Here is a 13,605-nt window from a genome sequence, read left to right on the forward strand (position 1 = left end):
CTGCGGCCTGACCAGTGTCACATAGAGGGGGAGGATCACCTCCTTAGACCTGCTTGAGATGCATCTGTGGATGCATGACAAGGTACGGTTGGCCTTCCTGACCGCGTCCCCACACTGTTGGCCCATGTTTATGCAGGAGCAAGCAGCTTTCCTGCATGCCCCTGCTGTGCCCTGCTGCACTGGGTCACACACTGTGCTGCAGAGGCTCCAGGGGAGGGCCACAAGCCGCAGTGGCAGACCAATGCGGGGCAGGGTGGGAGGGGGCCATGGCCCTCAGGCACTGGCCGGGCCCTACAGAGTTCTTATTGTGCAACATGACTAAGTATTGCTATGAGAAGAATGGGGTGGGGAGGTGGGGAATGCAGATGCAAGCATTAGCCCCCAGACACTGGAGACCCCCAGTATGTCACTGACAAGCCCGCAGCGTGCACCCACCCCCCGCACAGATCTGGCGGGACATGGGTCGTCCTTGCCTCCCTGGAGTGCGTGCTGCAGCCAGGAGCCAGCCCCACCACCTCCCAAAGCAGGCAGAAGTGGGGGAGCCAGCCCCATGCTGCCAGACACTGCCTTCTGTTGCGGGCAGGGAGCTGTGCACCTGGGTCCCTGACCCCATAGCCCTGGCAGCTGGGGCCCCCTCCTGCAGGGTCAGGGGGTGGAGGGAGGGGGGGCAGTTAATTTTAAATCATGAGTTTTGGGGTTATCAGAGATTTTGCAATTTTTTATCAGGGAAAACCAGGATCCCTGGCCATGAGGCTTTCAGCACCTCTTTAATCACAGGAGGAGTCACTGGGTCAGTATACTCCACAAGGCAGGAGAGTGGCATCACCCCCCACTCTGACTGCAGCACGAATTCCTCCTGGGTTTCAGGCTTGTCCCTGTTCATGGTAGTGGAGCAGTGCTGGACTCACCTGCACTGCTCTCTTCCGCAACCCAGACAAGAGGAAGGGGAACGATACTTTTTGAATGTCGCAGCCAAACCACCGATTAACTGTGAGGAGGAAATACTAATTCCCCACTGGAGACATTCATACCGGGTCCTAACAAGAACTGGTGACCTGCAGAAGGAGGGCACATCATAAGCTAAGGGATTCATGTTGGTGGATGGAGCTCTGAGATTCCCGGAGATGGCCTGCAGAGCTTTAGGCCAGCCTACTACACGGGCTCCAATGTCATTGCTGATATAATGTCCCTGACCACAGCACCATTGCACCAGAGAAGACATTGGCCAAATGTGCCCACCATTTTGTCAAGGGTCCTAATGGGGGAAGATAGACAGCTGCAGGAAGATCTGTCTGACGGGTGCTTTCATGAGCAACTAATGATTATTAACAAGCCTGAGATGCTGAACATTTTGCTGTGAACAAAGCAATTACTATAAGATTTGATGCATCGCCAACCTGCTTCCCTTCTGCTTTGACAAAGTCAAACCAAGAACAGAGGAAAAACTTGGTGGCTGAAAACTATGGGGGTGGGAAGGAAGATGCACACATTTGTCATTTGTTGTCTCATAGTGCACTGATTTACTGGGCTGCTTAAAAAACCAGTGTGTACAGCCCAACCCTGATAAAGTCACAGGCAAAGGGGCCAACAAAAGTGGGTGATTTCAGGTGGGGCTGACAGTAAACTGGAGTTGACCACTAGGCAGCAGAACATGACAAAGATAACAGTTCACAAGACAATGGCAAGTGACAAAAGACTGATCTTTTGCCTCAGGCATTTGCAATACGCTCACATTTACACTGCTTCATAAAGGCCAGAACCTTGGCACTGAATTTGGAGAGTTTCTTTAATCCTTTGGTGTATTTTGTGTGTGCTTGTGTATTGCCAAGCTGCAAAATGTATTGACAAATATGCATAAGAAAGGAGGTGCACTCAGCAAATTTTATGTTCTGTTAAAAAAAAAATGTAGGAATGAGATGAATGGAGGTGAGGGGATATCATTGCATGGAAAGCCTGTGAGGGCTTTAGCCCCTTGAGCTTTACTCCTCCCCTTGTGGTGCCATGCACTGGCTTTACCCACCCTCTGACCCTTTTTTTTTTAAAAATTTTCTTCTTGCAAGAGTTTCAGAAGGCCAGCCTCAGGGTTACCCTGCATAGTAGTAACTCATGCAGCTGCTATAATTTAACTATGAGAGAAATCACATGCTTGGCTTTGAAGGCCCAGACAAGCCATACTTGGGGTCATACTGGGGGCACTAATCCTAGGTGCTGAGCAAATACTTGACAAACCTTTCTTAGAGATAAATATTTGTTTTAACTCTTCAAGAGTTTCACAAGCCCACCCTGACAGTTTTTCTGCATGATAAAGACGTCATACACCTGCTACAATTTAATTATGAGAAAATTCACATACCTGGGTCTGCAGCTCTAGGCAAGCCAAACTTGGGCTCTACTGGGAGTACTTTACTCCCAGCAACCACCTGACAAACCTTGTGCGAGAGAATATAACGTATATATATTTTTAAGCAAGGCAAACTGCTTTGCCAATAATAGTTTGCTAACTAACATGATCTTGGAACATCATCCAATAGTTATGATATTAAGCCAGTAGTTTTCAACCTTTGTTGGGAACTCAAAATATGCCTCCTTACAGTCAAGGCACCTCATGGAAACTGCCAGCTCTTTGTTTTTCTGTAGTCAAAAAACTTACAGAGCAATATTTCTGATACAAAGAACTCAGAAAAACCATAACTGGTCAGAATGTTTTTAACACTATGAATTCCTGTTTGAAATCTCTGGATCTCTTACAGATCATGTTTCTACATCCACATTTGCCACATCCCAGCAGAAGATTGCTTAAGTAGTTGATATTATGTGGGTCATGACAATGCCTGGTGTGACCACACATGGAGGTTTCTTTCATTATTATATATTGAAGTCTACCATTGATGATGAAAGCTGTGATATAGGTGAAATGTGATATTTAGGAGTGTTAGTATCCTGGTTTGACTGTATATGGAAAGATTAGAACTGGTCAGAAAAGGATCCCAAAGCATATTTCAGCATTTCCAAGTTACTTTACATTCCCAATTGGAATGAAACTCCAGAGTTTCAAAATTTCTCACAAGAAGAAATTCCAAAAAATTGTTTTCAAACTATTGATTCATTGCTTCAATAATGTCTAAATATTTGGTCAAGTTAATGTATTGTCAATACTGTTAGAACATCTTACTAACTATAAAATATCTTATTTCAATACATAATGTAAACTACATATACAAAAGTCAATCTAATAATATACGATTCTAAATGAATCGGGGAGGGTGGGGGGAGAGAGAGAGCTTAACCATCTATATAAAATGAGTCCCAGAAAGTCTCACCAAAATTCAACATGTCCCAATGAAACACTTTAGTTTCAACAGAACTGCATCTTTGATGGAAATTTGTTCCAGTGGAATTTTCCACCATCTCAGACCTGGCATGGCTTTCTGAAATTTCATACAATTGGTGACAATTCCCTTTCACTGAGCTGCCTGATGTCAGGCAAGTGAATTCATATCTTTCTCCTCTTTGTAAAATGCAGATACCAAGACATCTATCAAACATGGATTGCTTACATGTTTGCAGTCAAGATGAACGGTAGATTTTTTCAGAAAGCTTTTATTTTTTTCTCCTATGAAAAAGTTTGACTTTTTTTTTTATCAAAACCCAAAACTTTTTAGTTTTCCCTAAGTAAAAGCAAAAAATTCTCCTAAGACCAGAAATGTTCATCTCAAAAAGTACAAAAACCATACAGTAGGCATATCTACATGAGATGCTAACTGCACAGTAGCCAAATGATACTGCGCAGTAGCACATCACAGCACCAACTGTACTAATACACTACTGCACAGTATTATTAGGCTACCATGCAATAATATCACCAAAAAAACATTCACCAGTGCTACTGCACAGTAATTCTGGTTATTGCTCATTTATTTAGTACCTGATTATACAAGTACTAAATAAACTCTAGTTACTGCGCAGTAGCATCTCTTGTAGACACCCACCCCCTATTAAAAATGTCATGTTTCAGCCAAAACTCACTGGTACTGTCTTTTTTGATAAGTTGGAAGCTTGCCTTGATGAAAATTTCCATTGCTTCAAGCCCATTTTTCCATTGGGGTTTCAATGGAGAGTTTTTATTCAGTTCTACCATAAGAAAAGGATTTACATGCTCAGGCAATCAGTTGCTTCAGTGCTTTGCTGAATGTGACCCCCTCAGTTCTTGCAAGCTGTGGAAGAAATCTGTCAGGCAAGTTGGCAAGTGTTACCATTTTATTTGTTGTTTACTTCATTTTAAAATGTCTAAGGAGCTACTTGGCAGGAGGTGGTTGTCTTCTCAGCAGCATGTTACAAAATGGCACATGCTGTTCACTCTCATGGAGACTTCACTCTCATTCTTGTTTCATATTTCCCCCTCATCGGACAAAAACAAACTGTTCAGGGTAACCATATGTCCCATTTTCACCAGAGCAGCCCAACTTTAAATGCCTCTTCTGGGTGTCCCATTGGTTGGGTCAAATAAATGTTTTTGTCCCATTTTCACTTAGACTGTTTCCAGCCCGAACACACTCTGGCATCCCACACCACTCGTCCCTCCCTTCTCCCATAGCACAAAGATGAGACCAGAGCTCAGAGACAGTTGAGCATAGAGAATGGGATATCCTGTTTTGGGGTGAGGGAAATATGATCACCCTAATTCAGAGTAAAAGCAACTTCCTCCACCTATAAAAAGAGTCAGACTGTCATGTGCAGAAGAAATAGTATTTTCCAATATGCAACAAGTTCCTTCTGATCTCCTGAGAAAAAAAAAAGCAGAATGAACAACATATCTACCTTCCCCGCCTCCTTTTTTTAAATCAGCTCCAGTCCAAACAACATTGCACAGAGGGAGAGGGGCCAGAATTTCTCAATTTAAACCTTTTGAGCTGCTTGCTTCCCAGAGTCTGATAAATCTGCCATCTTCTCCAAGGTCTGGTGCAGCTGAACACTGTAGGTTATTTTAGGAGGTGTAATTAGCAGGGATCCTGGTTTTCTCTGATTTAAAAAAAAAAAAATCCCCAATTTTCAGTTAAAAAAAAAAAAAAAAAGCAACCCAAATCCATATTTTTCCATGATTAAAATGAAACACCACTTTTATGTATATCTATATATTAGTGGCATTTCATTTAAATCACAGAAAAATGTGGATTTGGGGTTACTTTTTTATTTTATTTTTTTTAAACCAAAAATTGGGGATTTTTTTTTTTTTTTTTTTTTTAAATCAGAGAAAACCCAGGATCCCTGGACATTAGGCACTTTTGTGACCTGGGCCGCACCAACAGTGCAGTGGCTGGGAGAGCAGCAGCGACTGCTGCTATTTTTGTGCCCCCTGCAAGACAGCACTCAGGGCTGGTGCCCCAGTTGTACCACTCTTAGTTGTGCTACTGGACTATTTCTCTCCTCATGTAATCCAGTTCAGCAAAGCGTGCAAGTAGAATGGTTTGACATGATTGAAAATAAAATAAATAAATAAAATGTGTCAAAACACTGCGGACCAGAAATGTGCAGTTTTCTGAGATTTTCATTTGAGAAAAAACGTGATTTTTTTTCCCCCCAAAAGCATTAATGTTGCTTCATGGGAAATGGGAAACAATTTCAGTTTTTTGCCTCCCCTCCCCACCCCCCCCCCCTTTTTTTTTTACATTCTGGAACAATACAAAATTGAAACAGAGTTTCCTTTAAGAGGAAATGTTAGGTCCAAGCTTAGGTAAGTGATTAAATCCCACTGAATTTCAATGCATTACAGACCTCAATTCCTTTCAGAATCATGGGCATAAGATCTTAAGGTCATGGACCTGCATCTTTAATTTTGTGTGCAAAGTGCCTTACATGATGAAGTGCTGATCACTTAACAGGGCCTTGAGGTGATGCCTCAATGCAAATGAATCATCACAATCAGATTGCAAAACAGGCAGTGGCTTGAATCCAGGATTCATTTAATCTCTAGTTCTCCTGCCACACATCACAGACAGTTTCTGTGGTGGAATCTGTTGTGTCTCTTGTCAAGGTAGTAACTGTCTCATTGCATTGCAACAATAATTAAATACAGCTGTCAGGTGAAGTTATAAGCTATGACCTGTGAGACCTTGCGTGGTCACTATCTGCCCTCACGCAAAAATATGCTACTTTCCCCAGGAAGAGAACTTTTCCTCTTCACTGCTTAACAGCAGACATGTGCCCAGTAGGCCTGCTGGGAGCTGTAACAAATGAAATCAGTACACAGAGTCACTTTTGATAAGAGTTGAATGAATGACAGCAATTATGCAATCTAGTACTTGCAAACACAGATGAGCCACAGGAAGCACCACTCTTAGATGCAAGACAATTAACATAAGAAAGCAGGACAAATAAGCGTAGTACAGGGAAGAGTGGATATTCCTCATTCAGGGCTTTTCCAAACACTACCATTAAATATTAATTTCAGGAATAAAAAAAAAAGTTATTTTTATTCTGGAATAATTACTTCAATTTGAGAATGTATTCTGTAATAAGTGATTGTAATGTAACAGCATGTTTACATAGGGGTTATGTTAGAGTAGCTAGTCTGGTCAATTTCCCATGCAGACAAACCCCAAAAAGAGTATTTGGGATGATAAAGATGCCAACAATTCAACTTGATCACCTTAGTATGCCCGACTTCAGTTTATACTTGTGATCCTGTTCTCTAAGACTAGGGACAGACATTACACATAAACCAGTTTAAGTGATCAGAAACTGGTTTAAACCTGTAACAGAGCAGATGTTCAGTGCACATAAACTAGTTTGAAAGTGGCCAAAACCAGTTTGAGATAAACCTGGTTTTCAGGACGGCTATCATTCTACTCCATGAATCTTCTTTATCAGCATCTCTTATGAGAGAAACAGGTGAAACGTTTCCACCACTGCATCTTTATTACTTTCTCTTGTTGGCCCAGCACTTCCATGAACTATGTCCTTGGCCATTCTCCAATGATGTATTAGCTATGGACTCCCCCCCCCCCCCCTTGCCATTCCTTCCTCTAAAAGGTGTCCTCACCTACAATGTTTTCTGGGGTTGGTGGCAGTGGTTCTGTTCCACGTCCTGTTGTACTTCTCCTCAGTTTTCCATGGCGGCCCCCAGTGGCAACACATAAGGGGTGCATGTGTACCCCGAGAGTGCTGGTGCACCCCCCGACAGGCAGTGACATCCCCCTAAGGCAATGGGCAGGGGGGATAGGCGAGAGCACTGTTACCCCGACCTGAGAGTGCCAGCCAGGGAGTGGGGGTGCCAGGAGAAGCACCGCTGGCACTTCCAGGTGCGTCCCTGGACTTTCCATTATCTGATATCCTGGGTACCAAATCTGGCATCTCCAAAGCAGAGGTGGGCAGAAACAGTGTTCTAGTTCTTTGAAAATTTTCAGGATTCCAACCATTTTTCCTGTCCCAAAAGTAGGATTAAAAAACAAATTCCTCAAAAATTTTCATGAACAGAAAATCTGAAAAACATCTGTCTTGGGTCAATAAAACTTTTTTTTTTTTTTTTTTTTACTATAATTCTGTTTACATTTCAAAATTAAAAGTCATTATGAGCTAAGGATGTCAACAAGTGCAAAGTATTGCACGTGGGGAAAAGAATCTCAACTATCAATACATGCACAATGCTGATCTTTGAATTAACCATCACAACTCAGGAAAGAAACCTCGGAGCCATTGTAGATAATTCTCTAAAAACATCAGCTCAGCACATACTGGCAACCAACAAAGCAAATAAGATGTTGGGCATCATTAAGGAATTGAAAACAAAACAAAAAAACATTATGAAGCCACTGTATAAATCCATGGTGTGCCCGCATCTTGCACACTGCAAGTAATTTTGTTTTCCATATCTTAAAAAAGGTTGGGGTGGAATTGGAAATGGTATAGAGAAGGGCGATGAAGGTGATCAGGGGTATGGAGCAGTTGTCATCCCAGGAGGAACTGAACACATGCATGTCTCAGGATGGATGGTGGAAGAACCATAACGGGCCCAACCTTGTTGTGGCAGTGCAGGCATGGCCCTTTCCCTGCTGTCCACAATGAGCCAAGCCGGGGCAACACAGACTTCAGTGCAGCTGCTTGCAGTCTCCCCATCACCTGTTAAGAGCAGTCTGGGCTCTGTGCCATGCAGAAAGGGCCTGCCCAGAGCCTGGGCTGGCTCTAGCAGGCAGCTAGTAAGTGGGTCACTGCAGACAGCAGGTAAAAACCTGGGAGTGTACCACCCTAACAAGGATCAGGCACCTCACAGCTCCCCCGCCATCCACACCTGCCACGCCAACATCTTACAAGTTGAGGTTGTGCTCTGCCCAAAAACCACTGCCAACACTTGGTTTAGAACAAACAAGAGGAAGGATTTTTTATTTTTATTTTTTTTAAATACTGCTCATAATTAACTTGTGGAACTTGTTACCACAGGAGGCTATAGAGGCAGATAGTATAATTGGGTTCAAAAAGGGATTAAACAAATTCAGAGAGCATATCCACTGGGCTTTACTGAATAAAACTGCCAGGGATGTATGCTCTGAAATTCATAAAACAACAATGGATGATGCCAGGGAAGGCATGACAGTGGAGGGATCATACTAGGTATAACCTGTTAGTAGACTCTTCCTCTAAAACCTTTTCCACTCCCCACTGCTGGAGACCATTCTTAACAAAATACAACTTTTTGTTTAGACAATGTTAAAGGGGGCATTTCAAGCTCCTGTTGATTTCCAAGGGAGCCAGCTCAGTCTTACCACAATTAACTCCAGAAGAAGATGCACATGCCATAATCTGGCTGTATTCTTGGTTGCAATACAATTGTACAGAATCCATTTGCTTTTCACATTATATCCCAGAGCCAGCTACTGTATTCTTAGATTTAGTGCAGGATAGTCAAATGCAGTTGTTGTAGCAGTCACCAAATTTATAGCATAGGCCCAGGCAAAAAAAACCCTTATTTTATGCTTGAACATGGTGATCTGCAGTGGATTATTTCCCTCCTCCCCCTCTTCTGGCTAAACTGCCTGCAGTCTCAGCAACAAAGGGCATGTGGATTTATTATAAACAGAACAAAAATGAGTAGCAAAGGAAAGATTAACAGTGTCCTGCTTGCTGAGTCCTACTACAGGGGACCCTATAATTCATGGTCTTCTCAGCTTTATGCCCTTAGTGGGATAAGTTAAAATGACTTGACAACATTTGGCCCTACAGTGAATATAACAAATGGGTATGTTGTAGAGAGAAGATGTTACAGGAGGTTTGTAATGTTCTCAGATGGAGTTGTGGAAAAAAGTTTTTCTGCTCCTCCTACAGCTGGCATGCTATTCTGGCTGCATTTGTACTTGCTTAAATACTAGTACTTACAAAACGCAAGCTGTGGGCATCTTACGACATTTTTCAATCTCTGCAATTTATATTCGCAGTCCTCTGGGAGAAGCAACTTCTACTTTGAAAACAGGACATGTGCTCTGTTTCAAACACACATACCAACCACCTGTGCATGATGGGCCCCATTGAAGGAGTCTCACTATCAGTGTCAATGGCTGTTGAATAAGAACAAATGAGAACAAGGAAAAAAGGATGAGTCATGACTTCAAATGGACCCCCTGAAACATATTGCTCTGAACAGAGACATTACTAATCTTGCTTAGAGCTGCTTTATGCATCACAGGGTCTGGACACATAATACATTTCCATACCCGTTTTCTACACCAGGTTTTTTATACTAGAACCTAGAATGGACAGATGTGCAGCTGTTCCAGAGTAGATGCCCACAATATGGGCTATCACTATCTCACCACCTGGTAGTGGGGGAGCACAGAGATATTTAGCCAAGTTAGCCTGAAATCAGACAGAAGGTGGAGCAGGGTACCACCTTATAGACAAACTCATTAAAAATGCATACGTTTTCATAGGCAACCACCTGCTTCATCAGATGCTATGAATGGAACAAGGAAAAGATCGCAGCCCTTGACCAGGAGTATAGATTGTAGCCATGTTGGTCTAAGGATATAAGCAAACAAGGTTCTTTGGGTAAATCTGATATCTTTTATTAGATCAACTGAAATAATTGGAAACATTCTTCTTTGCAAGCTGTCAGGTATAAACCCTGACCCTTTGTCAGGCTAAGGAAGCATCAAGAAATGCAAGTGACTGCCAGGACCAAGAGGTCCGCAGGGTCTAGGGTATCCTCCTCCTTGTCCTGGGGCACGGCAGGCTCCTTAGGCACTGTCTGAACCCCCCAGTCTAAGACCCCAGAGTTCAGTTGGGAGTGGGAGACCTCTGCACCCTTTGGGACAGGGGTGGGGGTAAGGCTCTTTCACACGATGGTAGGGTAGAGCTGGAGCCCCAGGGGGTCTGCACAGGGTCCCTGACAGGATCGGTCTATTGATTAGGGTACCCCACCCTGACCCCCTCTGGTGCAGAACCATGGGGCAAGCTGAAAGTAAGGTTTTTCTGGGAGGGGGAGAGAGGAGACCCATCAGGCACCAAGGTGGCTTCAGGGTCTGCCTCAGGGTCCTGGGAAAGGTGACCTCCCCCCTTGGGACTCACTGGGGTGAGCCCCAGTGCCCCTCTCTTCCCCCAGATCAAAGCAGGGCACCAGTGCCGGATCTTCCTTTGGGTCGGCCAAGGCCTCAGCCTCAACACCCGTGATCTCAGGGGGTAGGCCGTGACCAGTGGAGTGAAGGACTTCATGGGCTCCTGTTCAGGACTGTTCACCAGTCCTGAAACCTCCTCCACAGGGATCACCCACTTGATCTTTCCCAGAGGAAGCTGGGCTGCTATTTCCCCACCATGTGGTGGTCAGGGGGGGGGGGGGGAAAGAGGGGAGGAGTCCTCCACATCAGAGGGCTCCAGCTGCACCCAGGCCTTCCTCTTGGCTTTATGCCTGGAGGGGACCTACACCCACTTAGCCATGGGGTGGTCCTCAGGTGGACAGGCTCCAATAGAAGGTGAGGGTTGGGGGGCTGGGGCAGCTACAGCAGGGGCATGACTAGGGGCAGGGGGAACCTCACTCCCTCTCTCCCCTTGGCTGCTGCTGCCCTCCCCAGGACCCCACCAAATTTGATTTGGGGGCAGGGTCCCCTAAGCTCACAGGAGGGCTAGATGATGTGGCTGGGATGCCCAGGGGGCCTGAGGGAGGAGGGGTACTGGTGGCAGGGGCATCCCTCTCACCAGTGGGACCTGTGGATGCTCTCTCTTCCTGGCCCAGGGGGCACTCCTGATGCAAGTGCTGTGGGGCACAGCAATGGAAGCACTGCAGGTCCCCCAGTATATAGAAAACCCTCACCAAGGCCCCCTGAAAATGAATCATGAGGCACCCCTCAGCCTCCAGCAGTGTTCCCACCACCAGCTGGATCATAACCTGGCTGAAAGAGCACATGTGGCGGAGATTGCGGTCTTGGAACCCCAACAAGAGGGCCACCACCAGGGAGATAACTCTCCCCAGGGTTTGGAGCTGGGGGAGCAGGGCCCAATTAGGGATATAAGGAGGTGGCCTCCAAGGCAAGGAAAAGGACCCCTTTGCCATGAAAGTGGGAGGCCACCACAATCTTGGGCCCCCCCCCACTACCTGAGCCAGGGTCTGCACCCAGGTCTCAAAGTGCAGGTTCTCCCACTTGGGTAGCTGGCACTTCAGCCCATGCTTGAGGGCAAATGCCAGAAAGCGGGCCCTGCTTCCCGAGCTGGAAGGGTCAGTGGCGGAGGATCCAGGCCCCATGGCTTCAGGTCACCCCTCAGCCACCTGTGCATAGCGGTGGTTCCCCTGCTGGGGGGCCACATTGGTGGGGCCAGGGGGCTAAGGCCAGAGACAGGCTGAGTGGGTGTGCTGGCTGGTGTAGCACACCTGGTCCCCTCAGGCACTGGTGGTCTAGGCATGGGGGTGGGGCCCTTGCCCTTCCCACCCCTATCTGTGGAGGAGGCAGAAGAGGAGCCCTTCCCACTCCCTGTGCCCTTGGTCCCTCATGGTCTGCCCCCTCCAGTGGAGGTTTCAGGCTTCTCTACCTCCAGAGGAGGTTGGTCAGTCTCTGCCTCCAGGGTGGGGGCTGCAGGGGCATGCATCCCCTTGGGGACTTGGCCAGGATCTGCCCCCATAGTGGGGGCTGCAGAAAGCTCTGTAGGGACATCTGCCCCTCCCCCAAGAAAGTTTGTCCCCTGCCATTGTTTCACATGAGGGAAGGGAAAACAGTAAAGAAAACCAAGATAAACAGTGGGGCTGGTGAATCTAACAGGGGCAGGAGCTCACCGAGCTATAGCCCCACAGGATAAAGACTAGGAGGGCTAACACACACAAGGGTTGAGGAGACTTGAGATGACTTACTCAGCCAAATAACAGACACCAGGGCAGGGGGAGTGGACCACAGAACTTATCACAAAAGAGCAACAAATTATACAGGAAAGGCTGCTGAGGCAGATGTAAAAGATGGCTAGAGCAGCGGAGGGGTTATGTTTGTTGAAAATCAGTCCAGGAGCCCCTCAGGCCTCCAGCCAGGCACTCAGCAGCAGAACAATAGACAGGAAAACAAAGCAGGATCAGATGCAGTGAGACAGCTGTGGGGGAAGGCAGGAGCAATCAGTCAATTAGGGAGTAATCCAGTGCAGGTGTGGTGTTGAGTGGTGCAAGGTAGTACAGCAGGGAATCTCCCTCTCTCCTGAGATGGAGCACTAACAGAACAAATAGCAGCAGCAACAGCAGCAATAATAGCATCCATCCAGTTCAGCCACTCAGGGTGTGCTTCAGGTAAGAGTGGAGGTGAAGGTGGGGGGTGGCAAGGCACCTTTAGGCTCCAGCAGTAATGGTGGGAGAGGGGCCCACAGGCAGTGCAGAATCCCTCCCCAGGCTGTCCCCCAACCTCAGCTTGGTGGTGGGCTGGGTAGCAGGCCAGAACAGGGGTGCAGAAGCTCAGGGTTGGTCCCCCCCCAGGGAGGGCAATGGTGTGCAGCAGAGGACTCCCCCAGGAGGAGCAATAACAGCAGCCCAAGGCAGGAAAGGGTGTGACCAACTTACCCCCAAAAGCTCTGAGAACAAGATAGCAGTAGCCACAGGCAGGAAGGGGCCTAGCCATCCTCTCCCCAGAAGCTCCTGAGACCAAGCTAGCAGCAGCCTGGGACAGGAAGGGCCATGGCCAAGTTCCTCCCAGAGGATCCTCCCCCAGGAAATCCTGAGAGCGAGTAGTCCTGAGCTGTTCACAGGGCAGGTTTTTATACTACTGGGGCCAGCACAGGTGCTGGCCCCAGGCTCTAGTTCACCCTGGCTGCAGATCCAGGAGGAGCTGGGCAGGGTTATTTTTCCCCAAGTGGCACAATATGCCTCACACCAAAGTGTATGCCCGGGCATATGTGCTGAGACAAAAATCCCTGGTTCAAATTTGTGCCAATCCTATTTGAGCTGCTGCATGTGCATGTGTCTGCATGTGTGGCTATGCCCCCAGTGTAGGCACCTACCCTGGAGATCTTCAAAAGGAGACTGGACGCACACCTTGTTGGGGTTATATGACCCCAGCAGTCCTTCCTGCCCAGAGGAGGGGGGCTAGACCTGATGATCTTAAGAGGTACCTTCCAGTCTTAAACGTCTCTGAATCTATATATTACATCAGTGTTGGT

General features: G+C 46.5%; 1 long non-coding RNA gene across 1 annotated transcript; it reads right to left on the minus strand.

The window, feature by feature from the left end:
- Positions 1–5,843: 5,843 nt before the first annotated feature.
- On the minus strand, positions 5,844–13,158 carry LOC102372207. The gene is made up of 3 exons (XR_323132.3): positions 13,010–13,158; positions 9,367–9,545; positions 5,844–6,221 (listed from the first exon to the last, which is right to left on the minus strand). It is a non-coding gene; the product is annotated as an uncharacterized LOC102372207 (long non-coding RNA).
- Positions 13,159–13,605: the final 447 nt, after the last annotated feature.

This window comes from Alligator sinensis, unplaced genomic scaffold (genome assembly GCF_000455745.1).
Source record: "Alligator sinensis unplaced genomic scaffold, ASM45574v1 scaffold444_1, whole genome shotgun sequence".
Classification (NCBI taxonomy): Eukaryota; Metazoa; Chordata; order Crocodylia; family Alligatoridae; genus Alligator; species Alligator sinensis.